General features: G+C 44.6%; 1 long non-coding RNA gene across 3 annotated transcripts; it reads left to right on the top strand.

The window, feature by feature from the left end:
• On the top strand, positions 8,726-16,651 carry LOC110436604. Of its 3 annotated transcripts, none has more exons than XR_002454410.1 (4): positions 8,726-8,897; positions 11,550-11,619; positions 11,890-11,992; positions 16,486-16,651. It is a non-coding gene; the product is annotated as an uncharacterized LOC110436604 (long non-coding RNA). The 3 variants fall into 3 exon arrangements; XR_002454411.1 differs by lacking the exon at positions 16,486-16,651 and adding an exon at positions 12,451-13,283; XR_002454409.1 differs by lacking the exon at positions 16,486-16,651 and having other exon boundaries at positions 11,890-13,283.

Genomic DNA, 17,001 nt, shown 5'->3' with positions numbered 1-17,001 from the left:
AACTTCACACAAGCCACCCCATTTATCATGTTTCTTCCATTGGCTCTACCATTATACCTGTTGTATCCGAGGCCATCCTTGATTATGGGGTGCCTTGATGCCTTGAACACATTTGCCGGTTGCTTGTCCTTGCACTTGCAACCAATCTTGACAATTGTGTTTAATCTTTGGATCTCCTTGTCCTTCTTTGCTAACTCATCAAGGTTAGTGAGACAAGCATTTATGTCACCATTTATGCATCTTTCACAGCTTTTACTTGTAGAAGCCTTTGAATCCTTGGAAGCGTTAGAGGTGCTAGACCAAAGCTTTTCATAGTTTAGTTCAAGCTCATGATATTTTGTTGTCAAGCTTGTGAGGCTTTCTTGAGCCAAACTATGATCATTCTTTAGGCTAGCCAAAGATCCATTGAGTGAGGAATGTTCCTTAGTCAATCGCTCATTGGAGTTTTTGACTAGAGACAATTCTACACTCAATTTCTCAACTCTCTCCTTTTCCTTGGAGAGACATACTTCGAGCCCTTGGTTCTTCTCCCTTTCCTCTAGGAGCAGTTCGCCTTGCGACTCGATGCATGACTCAAGCTTGTCATTAGCGTATATTAGCTTTAGAATTTTAGTTGCAGCAGCTTTACCATATTTCTTAATGAGATTGTTGGCATAGTTTTCATCATCTTCATTTTCACTATCATAGTCACTAGTGGTTTGAGGAGAGGAGTCAGTTTGTACCTTGTCTCCTTTTGCCATAAGGCATGTAGGAGTGTCATCATCGTCATCGGAGAGATTGGCGAAGAGCCTAGGCGATGAATGGGTGTCGGAGATAAGTGCTGTTGATGAGGCAACATTGGTGAGGATCTTGTTTGGGGAGGATCCTTCTTGTACTGCGATGGCAGCTACACTCTTCTTCTCATTGTCATCATCATCACTGTCACTGTCCGATTGCCATTCTTGCCCGAGGTGAGCTTCCCCTTTCTTCTTGTCTTTGTACTTCTTGTCATTTTGTTTGGTGTACCTTGACTTTTTTCCTTTATTGGGACAATCTGCTGCAAGATGGCCGGTGTCACCACACTCATAGCAAAACCTCTTCCTATATGGCTTGCTTCCTCCATATCTCCTCATCTTATCTTTCTTCATTCTCAGATAGTTCTTATAGTTTCCCACTAGCATAGCTTGTTCTTCATCAAGATCATCATCATCTTTGTGCTTATGCTCACAACATCCTTTGTTGCAATGGCTTGACTCACTTGCATGTGAAGTTGTGAGTGCTATGTTCTTTCTTTGATTTAAGGCTTCTTTTGCTTCATCATCCAAGACTTCATGATGCATCAACTTTGCAAGCATTTCTTGAGGTGTCATAGTGTGATAGTTGTCTTTCTCCATGATGACGGATGCAAGCATGTTGTTTCTTTGTCTATACACTCTACAAATCTTTCTTGCTGTAGAGTTGTCATCCCATGTTGTTGCTCCAAGTGCTCTAATCTGATTGATCAGTGACATAAACCTATCAAACATGGCTTTTGTTGTTTCTCCCTCAAGTATGCAAAAGTTCTCAATCTTACTTTGCAGGAGCTCAATGTTTCCTACTCTTACACTCTTGTCTCCTTCAAATGACACTTTCAAGGTGTCCCAAATCTGCTTAGCATTTACCATACCATTTACTTTGTTGTTGTCTTTCGGAGTGAGACATTGCAGAATCAGGGTGGCAGCTGTTGCATTGAGGTGAAAATCTCTCTCATCTTCGGAAGTCCACTCACTTGGATTTTGCGGTGGATTTACTCCAATGTCCACTACTTCCCACCATCTTGCGGCAATGAGATGCAACTTCATTCTATGAGCCCAATCGGTATACCTAATACCATCAAATGGAGGTGGCTTTCTAGGATTGATCATCGGCAATGTTGGATTCTTGCTTGAGCTACTATAATCAAACCCAGTGTTGTTGTAGGTCTTTGACCCTTTACTAGCATCTTCATTTCCACCTTCGCCATCTGACTCAAGACTCCTTTTACCTAGGAGTTCTTTCATCTTGTCTAGCTCTTCTTGCATTTTCTTCATCTGCTCTTTCTGCTGCAGCTGCAAGGATGCTGTGATCTGTGCTGTGATTTGCTCAACGATTTGTTGTTGAGTTGTTGGATCCATCTTGGCCAATGTTATTCCTCACGCGGTGAAGCGTTTGTACGAGGAACCTTGCTCTGATACCAATTGAAAGGATCTAATTGGTCTAGAGGGGGGGTGAATAGGCGTATCTTAAAAACCTGAAACTCAAAAACTCAAGTTGCGGAAGTCAAATGCCTGTCGGTACTACCGACAGTTTGGGCCGGTACTACTGGTGTCACACAGCCAGTAGTACCGACGCAAACTGCTGGTACTACCGACTCCTAAGACAGCTACGAAATCAGAGTGTAAAGGGCTTAGATTTCAGATCTGAGTTTTACCCCACTTTCCTAGGTGTAGAAGAATGTGTTGTTGAAGTCTCCTTAGCTTAGTTCTTCTCCACACCGTAGATCGACCCTTGTTTACCTGTGAAAAGAGAAAAAGATAGGAATACCAAGAACACAAACAAGGGTAGTCGAAGCTACCTCCACAGCAAGACAAGGTATTTTCTCTGAGGTTCGGCAATCTCCACTAAGGAGTTCCTACGTCCCCGTTGTTGAGGTGACCACGAAGGTCTGACCACTTAGGTCTCCTCCTCAAGCAACCACAAAGGTTGGCTTGATGTTTCCACTAAGAATCAAGGGGTAATACAAACACTTCGGGGTGCCCTCACAAATGAATCAACACGGGCAACCACGAAGAACGCCTAGCCGGCTAGGGTTCCAAGAACCCAAGAGTAACGAACACAAACCAAACCGGCAAGACGAGGAACGGAGTGCTCAAGTCACAGATCGAGGCTCCCAACTCTCTAATCTCACTTCTCTAGCTCGAATCTCTCAAGAAATGAAGTCTAGGAGCAAGAGGGAGAGAGAGTGGGTGAGACAAAGCTTGGAGACTGTTTTCTCAGAGTTGGAGTAGCTAGAATGAGCAAGCCAACGGTTAGAAAAGAGGAAAGAGCTATTTATACTAGAGTACAGAACACTGGCCGGTACTACCGGTGCAAACACCGGTACCACCGGCGCCCCCAGATCTAAACGTGAGAAAGCTGAGAAAGATGCGAGAAAAAAGGCCTACCGGTACTACCGGCCTTGGGCCGGTACTACCGGTGGAAGGCCGGTACCACCGGCAGTGCAAAATCTCGCAAAACATGAGTTCTGCGGGATTTTTGCCTGCCGGTACTACCGGCGGTAGCCGGTACCACCGGTCAAAGCCCGGTACTACCGGTAGTTCAATTTCTCGCAAAACTCAGGAGTAGAGCTGGCACTGCCGGTACCACCGGCCCTGAGGGCCGGTACTACCAGCTCACCCTGGCAGAGAAGAAACTTTCCAGAAGTTCGTGTGTGCAAGTGTGTCTCTCAAGCGCAAGACCTAAGTTGACCTGAGCACCTTTATCCTCATCTTACCGACTCAATTTGCATCCCTCTTGATAGTGCGGCGTTTCCTATCACTCAAACAAGAAATAAAACTAGGTAGCTTCTTGAGATGAAACGTCGCTTATATGAAGAAATTTTGGGGGTGCTGTGATTCACCAAATGTGTAATTTTGATTCCATCAATGAACTAACACCTGTAGATTACACTTGATAGACATGTTAGTTCCTAATTTGATTGTCATTAATTATCAAAACCCACACCGGGGGCGAATGCACTTACAATAGGAGTTCGACACCTCTTGGACCCAAGCAGGTTGTACCACTGATACTGCTTGGAGGGTAAACAGATGGGCCACTCGGGACAGAGCATCAGCAGCTATATTTTCCTTTCCTTTGCAGTACACAATTTTGAAGTTGAGGCCCATAAGTCTTGCCATTGCTTTCTTTTGCATTTTAGAGTGAAGATTTTGCTCATTTAAATATGCCAGAGACTTTTGGTCAGTGAGAATGGTGAACTCATTCCTTTGAAGGTATTGTCTCCATTTCTCCACTGCCATAATTAGTGCTAGGAACTCTTTCTCATAGATAGAAATGTGCTTGTTTCTGCCAGAAAGTGCCTTGCTCAGGTAGGCTACTGGTCGACCATGTTGCATTAGGACAGCTCCCACACCATCTTGACAAGCATTTGTCTCAATGACAAAAGGCTCCTGGAAGTTGGGCAAGGCCAGCACTGGTGTTTGTGTCATTGTCTTCTTGACTTTGTCAAATGCTAGCTGTGCTTCTGGAGACCACTGGAAGGTCTTTTTGTTGAGCAAAGTGTTGAGTGGTTGTGTGAGTAAACCATACCCTTTGATAAATCTCCTGTAGTATCCTGTTAACCCTAAGAAGCCTCTCAATTTTGTGACAGATGTTGGAACTGGCAAGTTTTGCATATCTGTAATCCTGCTGGGATCAGTGGAGACCCCATTGGAGGATATGATATGTCCCAAGTAAGAGATGCTTTGTTGAGCAAATGAACATTTGGATTGTTTCAGGTATAATTGGTTCTGCCTGAGTAGCTCGAAAACCTCCTGTAAATGTACCAGATGATCATCCAGAGTAGGGCTGTAAATGAGGATGTCATCTAAGAATACCAGGACACATTTCCTCAGGTAGGGTTGCATGATGTGGTTCATGAGGCACTGAAATGTAGCTGGAGCATTTGTTAACCCAAATGGCATGACCTTGTACTGGTAGTGGCCCTGATGGGTTTTGAAGGTTGTTTTATACTCATCTGCAGGGTCCATTCTCACCTGATGATACCCAGATTTCATATCCAATTTGGTGAAGTATTTGGTGACAACCAGCTCATCAAGAATTTCTTCAATGATTGGCATTGGGAATCTGTTCTTGATAGTTGGAGCATTGAGCTTTCTGTAATCCACACAAAGTCTCCAGGTGCCATCCTTCTTTTTCACTAGTAATACTGGAGATGCAAAGGGGCTTTTGCTGTGTGTGATGAATCCAGATTGCAGTAATTCCTGCACTTGCTGCTCAATTTCAGTTTTATGATGAGGGGAGTAGTGATATGGTTTGCTATTGATAGGGACAGAACCAGGATATAATGGGATAGCATGGTCATGGGTTCTGTGAGGTGGCAGCACAGTAGGTGTTTGAAAAATGTCCTTGTATTGTAAGAGGAGGTGTTGGATTTGCTCAGGTACTGTTTCTATTGTGTCAATGTGATGATGTTGTTCAACTAGTACAAAGGCCCACACTTCATTGCCTTTAGCAAATTTGTGAGCTTTAGTAGCTGAGATTGTGTTCACTTCCTTGATTGGGGTATGTAGTCCTTTGAAGGTGATTGATTTTCCATCCTCTATGAAAGTCATTGTTTTCTGATCGTAGTCAAAAGTCATATGTGGGTGAGCTTCAAGCCAGTCATACCCCAAGATTGCATCATAAGGTTGCATATCCAACACTATCATGTTACTTGTCATTGTATGCCCTTGACAGTACCATTTCATGTTTGCTGCCATACTGTCTGTAGTGATAGTGTTGCCATTGGCTAACTTAACTCTTTTAGGTTGAGTGGGGCTTAATGTCAAGTGTGTCATTTCTGCAAACTGCTTGCTGACAAAGCTATGGGAGCTTCCACTATCCAGAAGGACCAACATCACCTTGTCTTTGACTTTAGCTTTGAATTTGAGGCATGAAAGGTTGTCCTTTGTGCTGATGGCATTGAGGGAAAGCTGACAAAATTGTTCATTTAGCTCATCTTCTGTGGCCAGGGCATTGAGAATTTCATCAGGTAGCTCTTTGTCCATATCCAGATCATTGACTGCCAAAACATTTGCTTGGGCCTTGTTTCTGACCTTGCAGACAGCCATGTGTCCAGGAACAAACTTCTCCCCACAACTGAAACAGAGACCATTAGCTTTTCTGTAGTCTCTGAGTTGTCTGTCCTTCCATGAAATGGTAGGTTGTTAGCCTGTCTTTAGGTCTTGTTTTTGTTGGTGGAACTGTTTGTATGTTCCTACAGATTTGTGTTTGCTCTTTGCTCTTTCTGCTTGTTGTTGCTGAATCCTGGCTAATGCAGCAGCTTTGATGACAGAGGGTGGCATTTGAGATTCCACCATCACTCTAATGTCATCTTTCAGCCCTCTTATGTACTTCTTGGTGAAAAACATCTCATCAAAGCCAGCATGATGCATGCTGACTCCATACTGAAAGCTCTGGAACTGAGTTGTATAGTCTTCTACTGTTGTAGTCTGTCTGAGGTCAAGCAATTGGTCCATGTAAGCATTGTAGTCCTCTGAGCCAAACTGCTTCTCCACTTCATAACAAAAATGAGTCCAGCTTTTGAAGGAGTTGTTCTGTTTGAATGCCTGGTACCATTTTCCTGCATTCCCTTTTAAGTGTACCTTGGCTGCAGTGACCCACATCCCTTCTGGGATATTGTACATATCAAAGTAGTCCTTGCAGTTATCTAACCAAACCTTGGGATCATCTCCATAGAAATCAGGAAAATCCATCTTGGGCATAATGTTCTTAGGCAGTCTCTGCTCAGGATGAGTTCCCTGATTGTTGTATTCTTGTTTACTGGACCCAGAAGCCTGATGATCTATCTTGAGTGTCTTGGCAGGTTTATGCTGTGTTGGCTTTTGTTGCTCTGCAAATGGGTTGTCAAAACTTTGTTCTTTGCCAAAGAGTATAGAATCCACATCATCCTCATCAAATACAGGTTCAGTATCAAATGTTGGTTGACCTGCATCAAGAGGTTGTTTCTCTGGTTTTCCCAGAGTTGCTCTGGCAATAGCAATGGCATTGGCTTCCACAGTACGGGCAATCTTATGTTGCTCTTCAGTGTAGGAGTCCATAGCCTGATCTCTGAGGTCCATCTGTGCCTTCATTTGGCTCTGTGTGTTGCTGAGGCCATCAATGCGAGTGAATAAAGCATCCAAGCTTCTCTCCAGTTTCTCCAAGCGAGTATTTTCTTCTTCCCGACTGCGAGTCATGACGCCGAGGAGTATGCTGGTATGTGGAGAAGGCTCAAACTGCTTTGCACGCCTCGGAGCCAGTTGTGTGTAGAAAGGTTCAGCCTTGGCCTCCCCTGTTGGTTCTGCACACAATATCACCGCCGCCTGGGAATGAGGCAGTCGTCTCGGGATTTTACGCCAGGACGGTTCTGCGCAAGTGCAAGAACAGCCTAACAAACTGAACGCTGGACGTTCCCCCGCCGTACGCCACCGCACACTTGATCAATCGGCGAATACTCAGAATTTTACACGCGAACAAGTGCCGCGCAACCCTAATCCGCGATCAATCGGTGCTAGATGAAGAAAAAGGGAGTGAATTTGTTGTACTCACTCCGGTTCTCGCCGCCGAACCCGGTTGCCGATGCCGAACCCCAGTCGAACACTTCGTGGGCGTCGCCGCCACGGTTGCCTGGTGCTCGATGTAGCGCGTCGAAGACAGGATGCTGGGCGCGGTCGTGAGGATCCGCGTCGAGCTTGAGTGTGGTGGTGGTGGTGGTGGTTGCAAGTTTTGTCCCTGCCGCCTCCGGTAGCTCGCGTCAGCTCCGAGCCAGAGAACTCGTCGCCGTTGCTGAGGATAGATCGGGCTCTGATGCCACTGTAGCGCCCCCGTGGCCCTCGCCCGTCGCCGGCGAGGACGTGAGCTGCGAACGGTAGACACACGGAGAAGAGGGTTTCGCGACGAGGACGCCGGCCGGGCAAACCCCCGAGCCTTGGCGTGACTTGTTGTCTGAATGATCGATATGTTCTCCCGAGATCGGGTTCGCTTATTACAGGATGGCCTCTGGCCCAGAATGCGTCTTCCAGCTTACAAAGACGTAAACATAAAACAGCAACTAAAATACGCCTTCCCTGATACGGTGGCCTCCTGTAGTCCTTCAAGCTATTGCCGCCGTGACACTCCAGGACCCCAGGTTCGGCACGCAGTACACCCCTCCCCCCTCCCCACCTCGTCGGTCCCTTTTTTTCTTCACTTTGCAGAGCTAGGGTTAGGGTTGAGGTTTTGTTTCAGGTTTTCCTGCCTGGTTTTGCGAAGCGATTGTGGAACTAGGGGTGCAGCAGGTGCTCGAGGCACAGGTGTTCAAGAGTCAGTCATCCCGTTTGTGTTTCGGCCTTCCGGTGAGTAGTTCCCCGCTGAGCGCTTGATCGAAACGCCACACGAAGTGTGCCAAAACGCACCTTTCTTCTTCGTTCTATAAATTTGCCTTTTATGGCGAAAAATTGTGCGTTGGTTTGAGAAGAACACGCCACACAGCTTCAATTCCACATAGTTTGTGGTTTTTTCTGCTCGATTCAGTCCAATATTTGGTGTATCGTAATCTTGCTAGTTCGTGGTGAAGACGGGATTTTATTTTCTTTTTTTGGCTGTACGACATTTGAGCTGAGCACTGGGAGCTGGGAAGCTGTTCCTGTTGTCTATTTGTGGTAGAACCGTAGAACTTCTCTTCGCCCCATTTCGCATATTCTCTGGTATTGGTGTTATAACTTTCTTTTTTTTAGAATTTTTTACTCCTGGATGCATGAATTATGAGAGAGGGGCAATGCGGTCTTTTTCCGTAGCCAATCTAAGCTGGCATGATGAGTAGGACTGCCACATAGCTAAAATGGGCAAATTTGTAGGACTGAAGAGATACATGGGGCAAATCTTTAATACACTTATAAGAGAGTCAAGTGGGGGGGCAAATATTTAAATTGCCCAATCCACACCACGGCGCCCTTCTATTTCTTCCTTATACGAGCCGTATCCCGAGCCCGAGTGAGGAAGGCACCACCACAAAGAGCTTCGCGGAGCCACCGTGTGCCATGTTTGCCACACACCAATATTAGCTCATCATCAAGCAGGACCATCCACGTTGAGGGCCAATCACCGCTTCATCACGTTTTGGAGTCGATCCGGTTGTCAATCCGTGTCTTCCTCTGCTGGTGAGAATTCCCCAGACCCCATATCTCTTCCCCATGACTTTTGGTTGGGAGTTCATGCTGTTCATTAGGACCTAGAGGCTGTGTTTTGTCTGTCTGGAAGGTGTTCGATAAAACGAGCATGTGCCACATTCCAGCGAGATAGACTGACACAACTTGACTTTTAAAACTTGCAGATTTATGGGCATTCCCCTATGATATGTACTGCCATGACGGCTACATTGTTAGTGAAAATGTTATCTTACGTTTTTTTTATTTTAATAGACATTTGCATTTGGATAAATCATCACTATCATGCCTTCGTTAAAATTTTATAGTATGTGTTTCCAAAGAACAACAATATTCCCATTCATAGATCAGTGTACAATATAGTGAAGTGTACTTTGGGCTTAGGATTGTACTAATGGACATACAGTTCCTTGTGATAATTGCTTGTATGTGCTTCTCTGTACTAGGATTTTGCAAATATAGACATGCCTAGACGAGCCTAATAATCTAATGCCAAGTGTTACAACTGCACAAATTGTGTCCTCAGTTCTGTCCAGCCAAGATCTGCAATTTCTTTGTTAGTGAATGTCATGGGCAGCCAACGGGCTGCCTGGGCCGACGAGCTGATAGTTTGGCCCAGTTATCTTTATAAGTTTAGTTATCTTTGTATTTGCAATTTATATTAGTCTCAAATAGGTTATTTAGCAAAAGAGGTGAAGTAGAAGGGACATAAATATCTGTAGACTCTATTGATATAATCAAGCAATCAATTATGAAGAAATAATTCTAGTCCCCCTCAATCTCTCAAGCTCTTGGCAAAGCATAAGGCCTAGTTATCTATCCCAAAATACCAAAATACCCCTCCCGATAACATCTGGTATTAAAGATCCAGATCTCCATCGATCCCCCCTTCCCGATCCTCCACCACCAGCCGCTGCGCCGCCATCTCCGCCCGGTCCTCTCCCACCTGCTCCACCAGTTCTTCCACAGCCGCCGCCCACCACCCTATCCCCCCACCATCGCCGTAGTCCACCGTGTATGCGCCGCAGCCAGCAGTCATGAGAGAGCCCACCATGTGGTGGCCATATTGAAATCCCTCACCAGGGAGATGACAACCATGAAGGCCGACATGGCGGCTATGAAGGAGAAGTCGGCCTCGTCGTCGGACAGCGGCACTGGAGGCCGCCTGGAGGGGCCACGCGATCTTGATCGCCCCCCCAAAATTCCAAAAATTGGATTTCCCCCGCTACGACGGCAAGACAGATCCGATGCCCTTCGTCAACCGGTGCGACTCCTACTTCCGCTGAGAGCGCATCATGGAGGAAGAAAAGGTATGGCTGGTTTCCCGTAATTTGGAAGATGACGCCCGGGTTCGGTTCCTCCAAGTCCAGCACGATGACGGCACCCCGACGTGGCGTCGCTTCATCGAGCTCCTACACCTACGCTTCAAATCGCCCCCTACCCCAACCTGCTTCATCAGGCGAAGGACAAGGAGGAACATGAATGCCAGGCGGCTGTATGCCTCCAGGCAGCAGCACAAGGACTCTTGGCACGCCGCCGAGCGCAGGCTTTTCATGCAACAAAAGCATCGAAGGAGAAAGCAGCGGTGCGCCTACAAGCAACGGTGCGAGGATTTCTTGTTCGCCGCATGGTGCGGATGAGACGCATGTTCCTCATTCCGGCGCGCTGGCAAATCACTGCCGGATGGTTTGACTACTCGAGATCGCCTGTTCTTCCTATGGCATTCCAGGTCTGGTGTCTTCCGGCAACAACCATGGCAACGCAGCGACCAGCACCACCGGTGGTTCAACATGTGCCACGAATTGCAGTGGCCATCTCATCTGTTCAGGCGCCCAGCGGACTTGTTGGCTGCTACATCCTCCTCTTTTCAGCCCACGCGACGCTAGCTGTTGGGTCTTTTCCATGGGATCCCGGACAATATAGTTGTAGTCCACCTTTATTTCATATTTTTGTTTTAAATAATAAAGGTAAGCCGAGATGTAAAAGGCTTAACCCTCGGTCGCGTCCAATAGGTCCGCGGCAACTATCCAGCTCGAGGACGAGCTGGGTCTCCAAGGGCGGGGGAGATGTAATGGGCAGCCAACGGGCTGCCTGGGCCGACGGGCTGATAGTTCGGCTCAGTTATCTTTATAAGTTTAGTTATCTTTGTATTTGCAATGTATATTAGTCTCAAATAGGTTATTTAGCAAAAGAGGTGAAGTAGAAGGGACATAAATATCTGGAGACTCTATTGATATAATCAAGCAATCAATTATGAAGAAACAATTCTAGTCCCCCTCAATCTCTCAAGCTCTTGGCAAAGCATAAGGCCTAGTTATCTATCCCAAAATACCAAAATACCCATCACCATAACAGTGAATTGGATGAAGTTGAAATTTTTAGAGTTCTCGTCTTAGTATATTGCTTAGTTTTGCAATAGAATTGGTCATTGTTTGAGATGGTAGCATCAACTGCCTATCTGATATCTCCCTGCAACATAACTCTAAGCAAATAATCTCTTTCTCCCTCTTGTCTCGTCATGAATACTATATTGCTGTACTGATTGTAGGCTTGATTGCTGGAAGGCTTATTTACTTGACTGAAATACGGAATGCATGAGGTACTGAAAGTTTGTAGTTTACCTTTGCTTGTATTGTGACTTGACAGATAACTGAGACTCAGTAGTTGTGACTTAAGAGGCATGATGAATGGAAGCGAGCTTCAAATTTGAAAGCATGTATGATTGCACCTTTCTCATGATTTCTGCTCATGTACCCCTTTTTGTCATTTTAGAACATGCTACCAATGTGTTTCAACTGAGATCCTGTGATCCCTTATAAAAATTAAAAGCGAGTACGAATTGATGCAGTACTAGCAGTTTAAATGAAACAACCCCATGACTTTTATGAATTTTTAGTTTGTTTTGCTGAAGCTATTATGTAGTTGGGTTGCTCTTATTTTTTTTATCTTATTTTCATTGGTAATAGATTTTTTTTTGTTTCTGCAGGCACTAATCATAGTCTCAGTTTCCCTTCTATCTGTCCAGAGCTTATCTGATATCTCCTTTGTTCCACATTGATTTGTTGGGGTCTTGTCTGTGAAGTTTTAAGGTTTGGGAATCTCTCAACTTTTACACTATCCAATGATTACTGCTCTGATTATTTTTTTTTCATTCATATGTTTAATGCCTCATCTTTCTGTTCCTTACTGGGATCAACAGAGGCCCCTCTAGTCTGAACTGCTATTACCAACTAATGGTGTCTGTTTTACAGTTCTCATGTGATCACTTTGTTTAATTTTATATACAAATGACAGGTTAGTAACAAGTTCGATTTAAGACAAAGCGAATAACTGATCACTGTCTCCCTGATTAAGCAATCAAATCAAAAGGCCAAAGTAATGTAATAACTCTGTTTAAGTTCAAAAAAAATGTAATAACTCTGTTGTCGCTACCTTTTCTTTGGCCTTGGATTGCATATGTTCTGCAGTACACATAAGTGTTCCTGCTTACTCGGCTTAATTAACATCATGCTGCCTACTTCTTTTTTTATTTTCTGTGTTTGGCCAGATGGACTAGAAGTAACTGCTCCTACTAAGGTAATTATGTATCCTCTATTATAATGGATTTGTCTAACAATGGAACACTAGTCAATCTTTTTTACTATAATCAAGTTTACATGTAAGCCACGATATCGGGCCTCCTTCTATGCTGATGACGCGGTGATCTTCTCGAGACCTTACAATTTGGATCTGATCACTATTAGACACCTTCTGGATTTATTTGGACATGCCTCTGGTCTTAGAACTAACCTGGCCAAAAGTTTAATTTCCCCTATTCATTGTACTGATGAGGAGTTGGCACTCACGGAAAACGTCCTCTCATGTTCTGTACAGGCCTTCCCTTGTACGCGTCTTGGCCTCCCACTCTCCATTGGAAAACCTACTAAAGAGGTGCTGCTACCTTTAGTGGATAAGGTGGCAGAGTATCTCCCTGGTTGGAAGGCTTCTCTAATGAACAGGGCTGGGCGGTTAATCATGGTGAAGGTTGTGCTGACTGCTGTCCCCATTTATCTTTTAATAGCCTTGGACCTTCCTAAATGGGGGATTAAGGCTATTGATAAAAAGCAGCGATGTTTCTTTAGAAAGGTCACCAACAGGCCAATGGTGGCAATTGCCTGGTGGCTTGAGAAAAAGTATAGAGATCACTTGAGTATGGAGGCCTTTAGATCCATAATCTTGAACTTGGTTGTGCACTTAAGATTCGGTGGCTGTGGACACAAAAGACAGTTGCTGAAAGGCCTTGGGCCGGCCTTCCTATCTCTGTCCCTCATAAAGCCCGGGCCCTCTTCAATGTTGCAGTTGATGCCATAGTCGTGAATGGAGAGGAAATACTTTTCTGGACAGATAGATGGTTGGATGGGAATACCCTTGGCTGAAATTGCACCTAACCTGTTCAAAGCAGTCCCAAAATGGACTGCTAAAAGGACTATAGCTCAGACACTGCATAATACGAATTGGGCGCAAGATATTAAGGGAGCTCGTACAGTTGAGGTCATACTAGAATACCTCCACATTTGGGATTATTATGGATGGTGTTATTTTGCAACCGGAGACTCCAGACAAATATAGATGGAAGTTAACACAGAATGGTTCCTATACTAGTAAATCTGCCTATGCATCCTTCTTTGTGGGTTCCTTCTGGAAAACTTGGGGGCATGTGCCTTATGTGATCAAATGGATGAAACAACAAATCATTTGTTAGTGGGCTGTGTTTTTGCTCGGCAAGTTTGGAATGAGAGCATTTTCCTATCCGTGTGCGGGTACGGTTAACCCGATGGGTAAAATTTAGACTTCGCGGGTATGGGTACAGGTAGCCACTACCCGTCAGGTACCTACCCGTTGCCATCTTGATTTGGACCCTAGTATTGCAACCGTTAGGGTTGCTGTAGTTGGCTCCACAGCCTACTGTGGCTAATTTCTCAGGGTGGTGGAGGTCAATTGCTGCTATCCCCAAGAAAGCGCGTAAAGGCCTCAATTTTTTCATAATTTTGGTTGTCTGGGAGATTTGGAAGCATCGCAACACTTGTGTCTTTGATAATAAGAGGCCAAGTGTTCAGGAGGTCCTTAGGGCTATTAACCAAAGTTCAGCTAGGCGCTAGGCTCATCAGGGCGCTGACCCATTGCCTAGCGCCTAGTCGGGAGTACTCGGTCCTAGGCGCTCTTAGGCGTTTGGGCAATATAGCCATAAATTTTATATATATATATATATATATATATATATATATATATATATATATATATACAAGTGCTATTCTACACCCTAGGTGTAGAATACTATTCTACACCAAACTGTTATACTGAGCAGAATTCAGTATCTTTCAGTATACACGTTTCAGTATTGTTCAGTATTTCGTGGTCCTTAGTGTAGTATTAGATGATACAGAACGCGTTTCAGTACTGCTCAGTATTTTTTCTACTCAGATATATCTTGCGGTGTAGAAAAGCGTTTCTATATATATATATATATATATATATATATATATATATATATATATATATATATATATATATATATATATATATATATATATATATATATATGAATTCTTACTTAAGCAGCGTGGTCGTTGATTTATATTGAACGCACCAACGGTGACCGGTGACAGCACGCCCTTTATTTATTGCAGCTTGTTTTATTTATTGCAGTAAAAAAATGCATGGCGTTTTTATTTCCTGAGTAGTCTGTAGCATTGATTCTCGGCTGCTTTAAAAGCCCGTCATTAGAGCAAGATCAATAAGGTCATTGTCAATGGGAGTTTCATGACACAGTTTCCAACACATACATATTTTGGAAACAGAGCATAGGAGTATAGGAGTTTCATGGGGATGAAACTCTCTCTACTCCCATGAAATTCTTATCATCTCTCTCTTCATTAATATAGCGCCACATCAGCATATTTAATGTGCATGAAACTCTAATGAAACCGCCATTGAGACTGGCCTAATAAAGCAAGTGCTTAGAGCTAAGTTATATAAGGGCACTCCCAACGGCATATTAATGGTGATTTCTATCTCTATTAAATGACTTGACAACTAAGCAAAATGCTGACATGGCAGCTCAGTTAATGAGGAAAGAGAGAAGAATTAGAGGAAACTTATACGAGAAACCAGGTCTATTCTTGACCCGAGAAGAATTAGGCCTTGTTTAGTTCCCTGAAAATTTTGCAAAATTTTTCACATTCTCCGTCACATCGAATCTTTAGACACATGCATGAAGTATTAAATATAAACGAAAATAAAAACTAATTGCACAGTTTGGTCGGAATTGACGAGACAAATCTTTTGAGCCTAATTAGTCTATAATTGGATAATATTTATCAAATACAAACAAAAGTGCTACAGTGTCGATTTTCCAAAATTCGGATCTAAGGCCTTGTTTAGTTCCCAAAATTTTTCAAGATTCCCTGTCACATCGAATCTTACGGCACATGCATGAAGCATTAAATATAGACGAAAATAAAAACTAATTCTGCAGTTTACCTGTAAATCGCGAGACGAATCTTTTGATCCTAGTTAGTTTATGATTGGATAATATTTGCCACAAACAAACGAAAGTGCTACAGTAGCGAAATCCAAAATTTTTCTCAATCTAAACAAGACCTAAACAAGGCCTTAGAGGAAACCGTTTCTTATATGAGAAACCAGGTCTACTCTTAACCCGAGGCACGTGGAAACTACGTTTTTCGCGTTGGGAAGAAACCACTGATTTCTACGTCGGTGGGGACTGGCCGCATTGCAATGGAGCTCGCTGGCTGCCGCAATGGCTAGCTGCCGCACCTGCACACCGCCGTGGGAGCTCGCCCACTGCAGCGCTGGCTCGCCGCCGCACCCGAGCACTGCCGTGGGAGCTCGCCTGCTGCAGCGCTAGCTCGCCGCCGCACCCACGCACCGCCATGAGAGCTCGACCGCCGCCGCTCTGGCTCGCCGCCGCATCCGCGCATCGCTGCGGGAGCCTTGTTCGTGCGCCTCTGTGCTAGCCCGCGCCGTCGCGGGAGCTCGCCTGACCTGCCGCTGTTGTGCATGCTCGCTCTGCTGGCCACGCCGCACGCTCGCCGGACGCCACCGTGCGCTCGCTCGTGGCGCTGGCCTCGCGCTCGACGGCCATCACCGCTGCACTCGCTTGCGCTGCTAGCCCCGCACGCTCCGGCCATCGCTGCTGCATGCGCTCATTCGTCGGCCCCGCCACCGTGTTCGCTGCTGGCTGCTGCTAGCCCCACGCTCGCTGGCCGCGTGTTCAGCTGAGCCAGTGCTAAGTTTTGCTAATGTGGATTTATTGGATATTGTGCATAGTTTCTACTATTGGGACTGCCCTAATAAATTGTCTCATACTTGTCTCTAAATTTTTTCTCTTTCTATTTCTTCTCATAACACTTGCTATTTGGGCTCACTACTATCTATACATCCGTGCCCAGCTTGGTGCTTACATAGAAGCCGCTATCATCTCTCCCCTCTCTTTTCTCCTTCACATCAGCATTAGCTTGGCTATAAGTCCATTATTGTACCTGCTCTTAGTGCGTGCATTTAAATAATTTCCAATTTACAGGTGCATGTGGCGCAAGCGCAACTTCGAATCGAATGACGGTAAAAGTTGTCGCTTCATCATCCAATAGTGTGTGCTATACTGCCATCTAGTTTTTCAATTACGTAATTTTTTTTTGTTTCCATAGTACTCTACTCCGTATAATAATCCCAGCTTGGACATGATGAGTAAATTTAGCTGTGCATTGACACGTGGTCATGTTTCCACATTTTTTTTTCATGTCTCCGGGCATGATATTTTTTTACTAATAGTATTATTTAGATTAGTAAATAATTCCTTTTGGACTTGTGAGCAATAAAATAGGTTGTTATAGTTAGGCCATCCTCAATGGGAGTGTCATAACACAGTTTCCAACACATCCATATTTTGGAAACAGTGCATAGGAGTTTTATGGGGATGAAACTCTCTCTACTCCCATGAAACTCTTATCATCTCTCTCTTCATTAATATAGCGCCACATCAGCATATTTAATGCGCATGAAACTCTAATAAAACTTCCATTGAGACTGGCCTTAGCGA

The sequence above is a fragment of the Sorghum bicolor genome, chromosome 6 (assembly GCF_000003195.3).
Source record: "Sorghum bicolor cultivar BTx623 chromosome 6, Sorghum_bicolor_NCBIv3, whole genome shotgun sequence".
In the NCBI taxonomy this organism is placed as follows: Eukaryota; Viridiplantae; Streptophyta; class Magnoliopsida; order Poales; family Poaceae; genus Sorghum; species Sorghum bicolor.
Note: the sequence above shows the minus strand (reverse complement) of the source record. Positions and strands in the feature narration are given on the sequence as shown.